This window comes from Prosopis cineraria, unplaced genomic scaffold (assembly GCF_029017545.1).
Source record: "Prosopis cineraria cultivar Desert tree isolate PC_DT_omini unplaced genomic scaffold, ASM2901754v1 PC2132, whole genome shotgun sequence".
NCBI classification, from domain to species: Eukaryota; Viridiplantae; Streptophyta; class Magnoliopsida; order Fabales; family Fabaceae; genus Prosopis; species Prosopis cineraria.
This window is the reverse complement of record NW_026557457.1, coordinates 10631-21401: the sequence shown is the minus strand read 5'-3', so window position 1 is coordinate 21401 and position 10771 is coordinate 10631. Positions and strand designations below refer to the sequence as shown.

The window sequence follows — 10771 nt, the reverse complement described above, 5'->3', positions numbered from 1 at the left end:
AAAACATCTTCTAATAGTATTGTTTAATCCAAAATACTAAAGTATTAAATAATTTTTATAATTATCTTTTAACTGATACTGCAACTTCATTATTATTTTTTTAAAAAATATAATGTTTTAAAATTTCAATTATCATCCACAAAACTCTTGTATAAAATATTAAATGAAGATATAATTGAAAAGATATAAAATTTGGTATTAAATTAAATTTTCAAAATTTTTTTTCTAGGAGGAAGATAATCTTAAATAATACTTACTCTTTCTATTAAAAAATATAAAATATTTTTTTATTTTTTAAGGTATAATCATTATCTCTTTTTTCAAAATGTATTATTAAATAAATCACTTTATATTTATTTTAGAGTAAAACACTAAGAATAAATATAAAATATAAAATTAAATTAAAAAATAACTATATTTTTAACATAAAATTGTTTTAAAAATGTATTATATTTTTGAATCAAAGGGAGTAATTACTTATCGAGGAAGGATCAACTTTCCAGATTTCTAAAGCGAATCGTTATTCTTCCATCATTTTAAAGTTCTTCAATACTTGGGGGAAAGGTGGCTAGCACCAAGAGCATGGTTGTACTCCAAACCATCGCCTTCAACGCGTCGTAGCCTCCGGTCTCCAAGTGAGCTTCATTCTCTGAAACATCTTGTTGTAATTTTACTCATCCGGCGAAGCCACGACGTACGGCATGGCAAAATTAGCGCCTGAACAAGGAGAGAGTGATAGGATTAGCAGCTTACCAGACCCTCTGCTTCACCACATCCTATCTTTTTTCCCATAAAAGAAGCCATAGCCAAGAGCTTGATCTTGTCCAAGAGGTGGACTCGGCTATGGCTGGCAATGCCCGCTCTTGATATTCATGACACTGGCTTTGCTACTCTTGATTCTTTCATTCAGTTTGTAGATGCAGTCTTGTTCTTGTCCCATCCCAAACCCATAAACATGTTTCGTCTCAAGTGTCAGATATTCCAAGTGCCTCCTATCAGGACTAATCTGTGGGTTAACTTTCTGATAAATTGTAAAGTGGAGCATCTCGAGCTGTGTTTTGCAGATTTAAATTCTAAAGTCACGTTGATGTGCCTGCTTGCATTTTCCACAGCAGTACCATTAAGATTTTAAAGTTGGCTCAGGTTAAGCTGACTGCTCGATCTGTTAATTTGCCTTCACTCAAAGTATTGCATCTGGTGAAAGTTCTATTTTCAACATGCTGAATCTGCGGCTAATATCCTTAATGGATGTGCTCTTCTTGAGGACCTGGTATTAAAATCATGGTCTGCTCCTTTTAAAGGTTTCAACTACCCCAGGATTGGAAGGTTTGAACATTTGGTGTCGGCAGAAGTTGAACTATCTTCGATTCCGTTGGCAGCTTTTAGTGATGTTAGGCTTCTTCGGATTAAGGTACTGATAATAATTTATAGAGTAGTGATTTTTTGAGAAAAACTAATCAATTAGTTCTTATAATTTGTTCGTAATTTTGACTTAATTCTAATCCAGTCATTATAAAATTTTAATCTTCACAATTTTTGTAAAGATTAATTTGTCGTAATTTTTCATAAAAAAATCAATTTGAGAAACATTTCCATTTACAGTTCTACCAAGGAAGATGTAGATTCGAAACACCAAATGCTCAGAAGATTATCATCATGTCCTAGAGGTTCATTGAATTGCAGGCTGCTATTCCATTAAATTCTGAAATGTAAAATGATTTTGTTGCTTGTGTCGTGTTTCTTGATTTTATTTTGGCTTATTTCCCTTTTGACTATATATCTTGGACAACATTTTACGCTGGACACTTCATGGAGCTTGTTTTAGTGTGTTTATGCTATATGTGAGAAGATAATCTTTATATATGGGCTGTGCAGCTTTTTGACTTTTGTTTAATTCATATGATATATATCCTTCTTCTTATCCAAATTATCAGACTTTTTTTGTCAACTAAACTTGTTCTACGTATAAGATATTTAGTGCTTTTCGAAATTATTTTTTTTATAAATTTACTCTGTATTAATTAATGTGAGTATGCAAAATATAATCTCTCACTTTTCATAATAATGATGGGAGCATGAGACTAAAATTGAATTTAGTAGTGAAGCGGTTTCTAGCTTTACCATTGATTTGATTATTGAAACTGACTAATTTTTTTGGTCCTCTTCAATTTGAGGTTTTGTTATAGGGGAGACAAATTTCTGAACTAATTTATCCTCATCAATTTTGTTATATTCCATTATTGTCCATTTAAGAAAATAAAAGATCACTCTTCAAACTCTCATTGGTGCTTCTTGTTGCTCTTCAAACTTCACCATTATTGTCATCAAGCATTCTTCAATGAGTTTTACTTTGCTCTTCTTGCCAGGCTTATTTGGGTTTCTAATTGATGTGAGGAGTTGTTGATAGACGATATGTAAATATGTAAGCCTTGATGAGAGCCTGAGGTCCACTTTTTTTTCAATGACAAAGCAGATTAAATTTAAAAGTCAATCTAATAGTAAGAAAAATGAAAACCAAATTGAGAGTTAAGGTCCAATTTTTTCTGTACTTTTTTTAAGGAGCGCTAGACATTATATACTTTTAAATAGAATAAATTTTTTTCTGAACTATTTTTTAAGGGAGCAAAAAATTCCTTCTGTCAAATATCTATTTCTTCTCCCTATTATTTGATGACTTGTCAAGATGTGGGGCCCACAAAAAAATGTTCTTCTCACCATCGTCTTCATTCTTCTTCTCCCCTTCATTGTCACTTTTTTTTTTTCAAATAGGATCAAGCGTTGAGCTTGAGCCATTGATTTTGGTTTCAATTTTGTGATCTCAACTAAATCCATTGCATAGGCAAAAACCTAATTCAATCAACCCATCAAGCAAGAGAACTCAAAACATAGGCCACAATGTCGCCGCCAATAGGCCTTCGACAATGACATAATCACAATTATCTTCAGACATCTTTTTCATTGGCATAGGAGAGAGTTGATTTTGGAGGTGGGGTGTGGAGCTCACTAAAGGTCGGGGTGAAGAGAGCTAACAAGGTTGGAGAAAAAAAGAAGAAAAGCTCATCGATAATGGATGAGAAGATCATTGATGCTAGGGTGAGAAGGTTGCTAATAATATGTTCTGTTGCTTTGCCCACTGCCAGCAGTGATGAATCCATCGATTCCCACTACATCGTCGACCAATGGTGGTTCAGCTTCGCCATTTCCTCCAAATCACTACTTCTACATCTAGAATTTTGCCACCATTGCAACTGGAGGAGAGAAGAAGAATGAAGAAGATGATGCCATGTAGATGGTCAGAAGGAAGTTTGATTAAGCCAAGTCAGATTTTTATGGGCCCCATGCCTAGACAAGTCAACATATACGGGAGAACAAACAGCTATTTAATAAAAGGGAATTTTTGCTCCCTTAAAAAATAATTCAGGAAAAATTTTACCCCACTTAAGATATAAGGTGCCTAACGCTCTTCAGAAAAAAAAAAAAAAAAGAGTAAAGACCAAATTGAATATAACGCAATATGTAATATTAATGGATGTGATGTGAACACATAGGTGACACTCCCCAAAACAAGAAGCTAAATTTAAAAGCATATTACTTTAAATCCAAAGATGATCGCTACATTTGGTAATTCTATTCATTTCTCTTCCTTTAGAACTTTAAAGAACGTACTTAAACTGATGGTGGGTGCCGAGGATGTCTTCAAAGTACAAAGCATGTATAAAGACTTCAAATTAATATAATGTTGGTAAAATTGAAGCGACATTTATAGGACATACCCTAGAAAATAAATACCCTAACTTCTTAGAAAAATTACACCTAAGTTTCATAGAAGAGAATTTATTATTAAGAGATTTTATGAAATTCACAAAATACTTCCAAATTTCAAATCCTACATATTTACAATTTAGCTAAGGACATTTACAACTTATCTAAGGGTATTTATAACTTGTAATAGTAAATGCTAAATGCTAGTTCAAAACAGTAAATGTATCCATATCCAATACAATGCTTGTAGGATATTTCATATGTATCTTATATTTTAACATTTCTAATATTGATTTTTTTTCTAAAAATTTTATGATGTCACTTAAAAATTAAAAAAACACTTAATATTTTAATGATTGTTATAAATATCTTTATATTATTTTAGAAATTCTTGTTTAAAAATAAAATACTTATATCTATTTATTAAAAATGTTGAAATATATATTATAATTATAAATATCTCCATACCTGTATCCTAAAATTTTAAAAAATTTGTTATATCACCTTATCATATTGGATACTCATAGCCGTATCTCACCAACTTAGGTTATAAATGCCTTTAGCCAAATTATAGATATGCAGTATTTGAGCTTTGAGAGTATTTTGTAAATTTCATAGAGCCTTTGGTAATAAATTCTCTTCTATTAAATCTAAGTACAATTTTTCCTAACTTCTTTCAGGTTGACAGTCACTAAATCTCTAGGAACATGTTCAATTCCAAAATTCTGTAGCACCCATAAGATAGAAATCATACCACAAGGCATCAATAACAGATCATCAAAAACAATGAAACATGTGATTTCTCAAAGATAGCCAGTGAAGCGATTTGAGAGCTGTTGTCATCAAAGTCATACATTATATAATTTCAATAATACTTTTTCATTGGGTTCAACTGCAGTCCTTATAACTATCTGAATTAAAATACTTGAGATCTAGATTTTCTACACTTTCAAGTAGCAAGGTTATGCTGTTAAATTTGCAAGGCTGCACAAAACAGTCCTTACTAAAAGAAGTTTAGAAACAGTTCCCAAGAGGGCAATGTAAAGATGCTTAAGAGAACATCATCAAAGTCCTTCCCTTCTTCAGCATACAGTACTTTATTTTTCTTCTTGTCTACTATCAGAGTCAAAGAAATCTGCTTCTGGTTTTTGGATGTAGCCATTATCATGAAGAACCAAAAGTCCTAAAGTACTAGTGTATGTCAGATGATTCTCTACAAGTTTAATGGAGGATGCTATAAATCATTTTTTATGTAGAAGTTATGCATTGGTGATTTAATTTCATGCAGAATCAAATATAGACCGACAATGAAACTTACCCCCAAAGCATCGAATTTGGATCAGATAAAATTAATGATACAGATAATTATAACATAAGAAATAGATCATCAGCATCCTTCTCAGAAACCATGAACGTTACTTGTTACTTTTTCCTGATGAAGTAAATAGAGTAACTTTTTTAAGGTGCAACCTGATATTCTTAATTATAGTATCGCCGGAATTACAAGAATGTTCAACACATCAAGCACGAGTAGACTGCATTGCAAATTTAGGTAACATGAGTTTTAACTTCAAAAATTACTATCAATAATTAATTAATAATGGTCATTCTTACAAAGACTAGGGTCATGTTTGGTTACCAAACCAACTACCTGGGAGGCATAACTTATATCGATAATTTAATTATTATTGCGTTACCGCATATCAATGTGATGAGATTTCAGATCAGATTCCATTAAAGAATTATTCAAGAAAGAAGCCACAGAAGATAAATTAAATTTGAATATTATTTGATTTTAATATGATTTTAGTTTGTTGTTATATGATTAATATTATTTGAATATTATTTAGAATAGGTTTTAGGAGACTCTATTTAGATATCTAATTCTTTAGACTTTATTATATTTTATTTAGATTCAAATTTTATTTAGTTTTAATTATCTAGTTATCTAGATTTCAATCATGTCTAGCTTTATAAATATGTCTAGCAACTCAAAAGATAGCATATCATGAATAAAATAATTCTTAAACCTTTAAAGATTCTTTAAGCATAGCTATTGAGAGAAATATAAAACAAGATTCTTGTTCTATATCATCTTGATAGATTTATTTGGGAATGTAACTTTTTAGTTCCTCAAGTTTGACTCAATTATGATTTGGTCCCTCAAGTTTGATTTTTAATTAATTTAGTCCCTTAAATTTACATCAATTATTGATTTATTCCTTACTGTTTAAAAAGGAAGCAACTTTGTTAAAATTCATTGACATGGATCACATAATATTGATGGAAGCCATGTAGATAATATTAATGACAAGAATTGTCATTATTTAGTTTGAAGGAAAAAAAAACTCTAAAGTTTAAAAAAAACAAGTGAACAAAATACAATATAAAGGATTAATAAAAATTAAATTAATTTGAGGGCTAATTTATTTTTATTTAGCTGTATATATATGTCAAGTTATTAATATATTTTGCACATTAAATTATTTTAAAAGTCAATTTATGTTTTAAACTTAAAAGACTCACATGATAATTTAAAAAAAAATATAAAGGATCAAATTAATATAGATTAAACTTGAGGGATTAAATCAATAATTGAGATAAATTTGAGAGATTGAAAGTTTCATTATCCCATTTATTTCTCTTATTTTCTCTTGTTATTTTGAGCACCTATCAATTTGGCATCAAAATCTGGTTAACCATAGTTACTGAAACTATCAGACCTCCTGTCATCCAATCCAACAACACAACCTTAGATACAGAAAACCTAGAAAATCCAAGCCCAACTACACCCGACCATTTGGCTGTAATTGCATCACGCCTTGAGAACCTAAAGTAATAATTAACTTTAGAAAAAATAAAATTCCCAAATCTCAAATATAAGGTTTTATTAAAAATTCTAAATTCTAATTTCAAGCTTAAACCCCAAAACTAAACCATTAGGACTTCAATGATACTTCAATCAAACCCAAATCAATCATTAAATTCTAATTTAATCGGTATAGATATCATATCCATAACAAATCATAAATTTTTAAATTAAAACCTTCATTTTAAATCCTCAAATTAACCAATAGAACAAATCTAAACCCATAAAATTTAAGTATTAATTTATTTGTACAATCTTATAATACTCACTGCTAAAAACTCAATACTTACCCTCTGCCCTATAATTCAAAATTTTGCTTCACTTCTAAAAATAATACAACCCTTATAAAACTTTAATAAGTAGAAAAATATTTATGAATTGAGTTTTGGGAATAAGAGTGATTATGAACAGCTAAATAAACTCAAGATGTTAAATACTCCCCTGAAAATGGCGGACCCTGTTGAGCCGAGGAAGATGCGTGCGACTTGGGAAAAGGAAGTTGAAGGTTTGAAGTGGAATTGGTGACTTGTGCGTGTGCCACTTTGGTTAAAAGCTCAAAGTATATGGGTTTACGTGTGTTGTGGGTATTGGGCCGTAGCTCCTTTTTTTTACAAAAAAAAAATCTAATACTTTTTTGGGAAAAGGATAATAGAATTCTTCTAAAATACATAAATGATAATTTGGTCTCTCAAAATTTTATAATTTTCCTAAAGTTTTTAAAGGCTTTTTTTCATAATAAATTTATATAAATTATCAAATGGTCCTTGTGAGAAATAAATGATTCATAAGTTTTGTTTAAATATTTACAACTTTTTTTTATATTCACAATAATAAAATAGAAAATCATAACTTCACATATTAAATTTTTTATTTACTGTTGCATTGTTGCGAAATAAAAAAAAGTTGTGAATATTTAAACAAAATTTGTGAATTATTTATTTTAAACAGGGATAATTTGGTAATTCATATAAATTTATTAATAATAGAAAAGTCCTCAAAAACTTTAAGAAAATTATGACATTTTGAGAAATTAAATTTTATTTATATATTTAAGAGAAATTTTATTGTCATTTTCCTTACCTTTTTTTTTTTTATTCTTCTTTATTTTTCCTTTTGTTTCCTTCCTTCCTTCCTTCCTCCTTCTTCTGATTAAGTTAAGTTTATATATTTTTCTAAATAATTTTCATAATATTTTTTTAATTTATAATATGTTAAGTTGGCAAAATATCTTAAATAATTTTATTTAATATCAACTAAAATTATTGATCTTCTTTATTTTCTAAAAATTATAGTCCAAAATTAAGTTTTTAAAATTAAATCCATTTTAGGTAAATTTTCTTTATTGGAATAATTACATGGCAATGTCCGTTTATCATGAAATAATTTATTTCTAATATTACTTAAATCCTAGTAATAAAATTGGGATATTATATATGCCAAGAGGGATGATAATTTAATACTAACAATGTTAAATTATTTTTATGTGTAATTAACATCATTTTACTGTGCATCAGACAAAGTTTAGGTTTTACTTTGTTTGTTTTTTACAGATTTCAAACGCATCTTCCCGCTTTTGCTTTGGCTTCATTCATCACACCAATTGATATTTGTTACTTTATGTTTTGTGATTGCTCTATCTTTTTCTTTCTTATTTTAAAATTTAATTTAACACTGTTAATTATACATTAGATAATTTAATATTATTGGTGCCACATCATCATTTCTCTTGATATATTTAAAAATAGAAAAACTAACGTTGCAGACTAAAACACTATGGGGGTCTAGAGTAATAAAAATATAGTATATAGACTAATAACAAAATGTGATAAAATTATAAAGATTAATAATTATATTTTTCCTTAATTTAACAATTTGAGAAGTGAGAAGTTATACGTTGGTGATTTAATTTAATTCAGAATCAAATATAGATAAATAATGAAATTTACTCTCAAAGAAACCATGAGCATTACTTGTTACTTGTACTTGAAGAAGTAATTAGAGTAACTTTTTAAAGTTACAATCTAATATCTTTTGGCCCAAAAAAAAATCTAATATCTTATATATAATAAAACGTAATGGTTTTTACTGTCTATGGAACATCAAAATCAATAGCATAGTATGCCTGTAATGTTTTGTTTCAATTGTTTTTTAAAATATTTTTTATCATGTTTATTTTTTTTCAAATCATAATATTTTCAAGAATATGCTTATATTGTATTTTTAAGATATCATATTAATATATTTTTTATTTTAATAATTTTCAAATTGTTTTTAATTTTTTCTGGATAATAAATTCTAAAATAAAATAAGGTGTTTATACTTTTAGTATACACAAAAGTAATAAATTGTAAAAAATACAAATTTATTATTAAAATAACTTTCCATATATTTTTTTACTACATGGATAACAAATAATAAATGTTTTGTTTTAAAACCAGATCTATTTTTTCTTGTAATAATTTTTTTTATAAACCATAAAATTCCTTGGAAGTAAAAGTTTGTTCATGTTTTTTAACTCTATTATCCAAAAATTTTACACGGGAAAAAATTGCGTTATAGTAATTTTTTATAAAATTCAACAGAATATAAGCTCTATAAAGCTATGTTTATGTTTTATTTGTCTCAAGCTTATGTTGTATAAAAATGTATAGCCACATTGAATGAGTGTTTGATCTCACTTTGAAATTTATATTTTAAGTTCTATTGGTATATTTTCAAATTAATTTCATATAAATGATTACATTTTATGAAATTATTAATTGTGCATTAGTGTGATTTCAATATTATGAATTAATAATCAAGATTTCTCTTATTCTCCTAAGAATAATCATGTCTTCTTGAATTATGTTTTGCTCGGTTTAAAGGAAAAGAGATATATGTAGATGAGATTTATTATTTTGTGAAATTCACACGAATGACTTTCCTTTCTTCTTTTCTCCTTTAATTATTTCATCTTATATTATAATATATTAAGCCATTTAAATTTGGGTTTTAATGTGTATGCTCTTATTTTTTAAAAGACTGACAAAATTCATTAAAAGAACAATTACAATATATAATGACTCTATTAAAATTAGATTGTACATTAAATACAATATAAGAGTCACACTATATTAAAGTACAAATCTTTCATGAAGATACATACCCATATGATGTCTTGAAACAAATAAAAAAGAGATGAATCTCTTCGTGGGACTTTTTTAGTTTTTAATTATAGAATTACTAGAATTACAAGAATGTTTGGCACATCAAGTATAAGCAAATTATATTGTAAATTTAGGTAACATGAGTTTTAACTTGAAAAATTACTATCAATAATTCATTATTCATTCTGGTAAACCCTTCCAAATAATTTAAACTTTTAAAGCCTTTACGCAAGCTAACCCACAACTAGTACTGAAAGAATCTCTCCCATAACACTTAAACACAGCTACCGTGTTTTAAAATAATAATAATAATTTGATTTGATGCTTCTATTTTTCAACATGTAAAGGTTAAAAAATTGTAAAATCAAATAAATCATTTGTACTTTTAAGTATATAGAAGAGTAATAAGTTAACATAAAAATATATTAATATTCTTGGGATCTCAAATTTAAGTCCTAAAATATACAGTCTCATTAAATAGATAATACTCTTACTTTTTTTTTTTAAGATACTAAGTGATGGAATAAATAAGATAATAAAAAAGTTTCTATTAAAATAAATTTTAATATATATATATATATATATAGAGAGAGAGAGAGAGAGTTGAAATTGATTGGCTTGACTCTTATGAGCTTGACCTTTATAGGTTTAGGCTCTTAAAGGCCTTATACATTAAAATTAACCATTTTTCAAGTTTGAACTTTATTAATTGAACTCAAGGCCATGTCTAGAAGCCAATTTTTATCTTATCTTTAATTTTTTTAAAATTAAGTTTGACATTATAATATTATACATTTATTATTTAAAATATAAATTATAATGTTCTTAAATCCAAGTTATGTAAATAAATTATAATTTTAAAATATAAACACATATTTGAATGTCTAAATTTAATCCAAAAATTTAAAATACCTCAATTTTTTATGTTTAAAATAAATACGAGTTTAGACCGATCAGTTGAGTTCAAGTTAAAGCCTCTTCTTAAGGCCTAAGT

The 10771-nt window shown here is 27.5% G+C and overlaps 1 pseudogene; it reads left to right on the top strand.

Annotated features, from left to right (window-relative positions):
* Positions 1 to 853: 853 nt before the first annotated feature.
* On the top strand, positions 854 to 1695 carry LOC129301462 (uncharacterized; annotated as a pseudogene).
* Positions 1696 to 10771: the final 9076 nt, after the last annotated feature.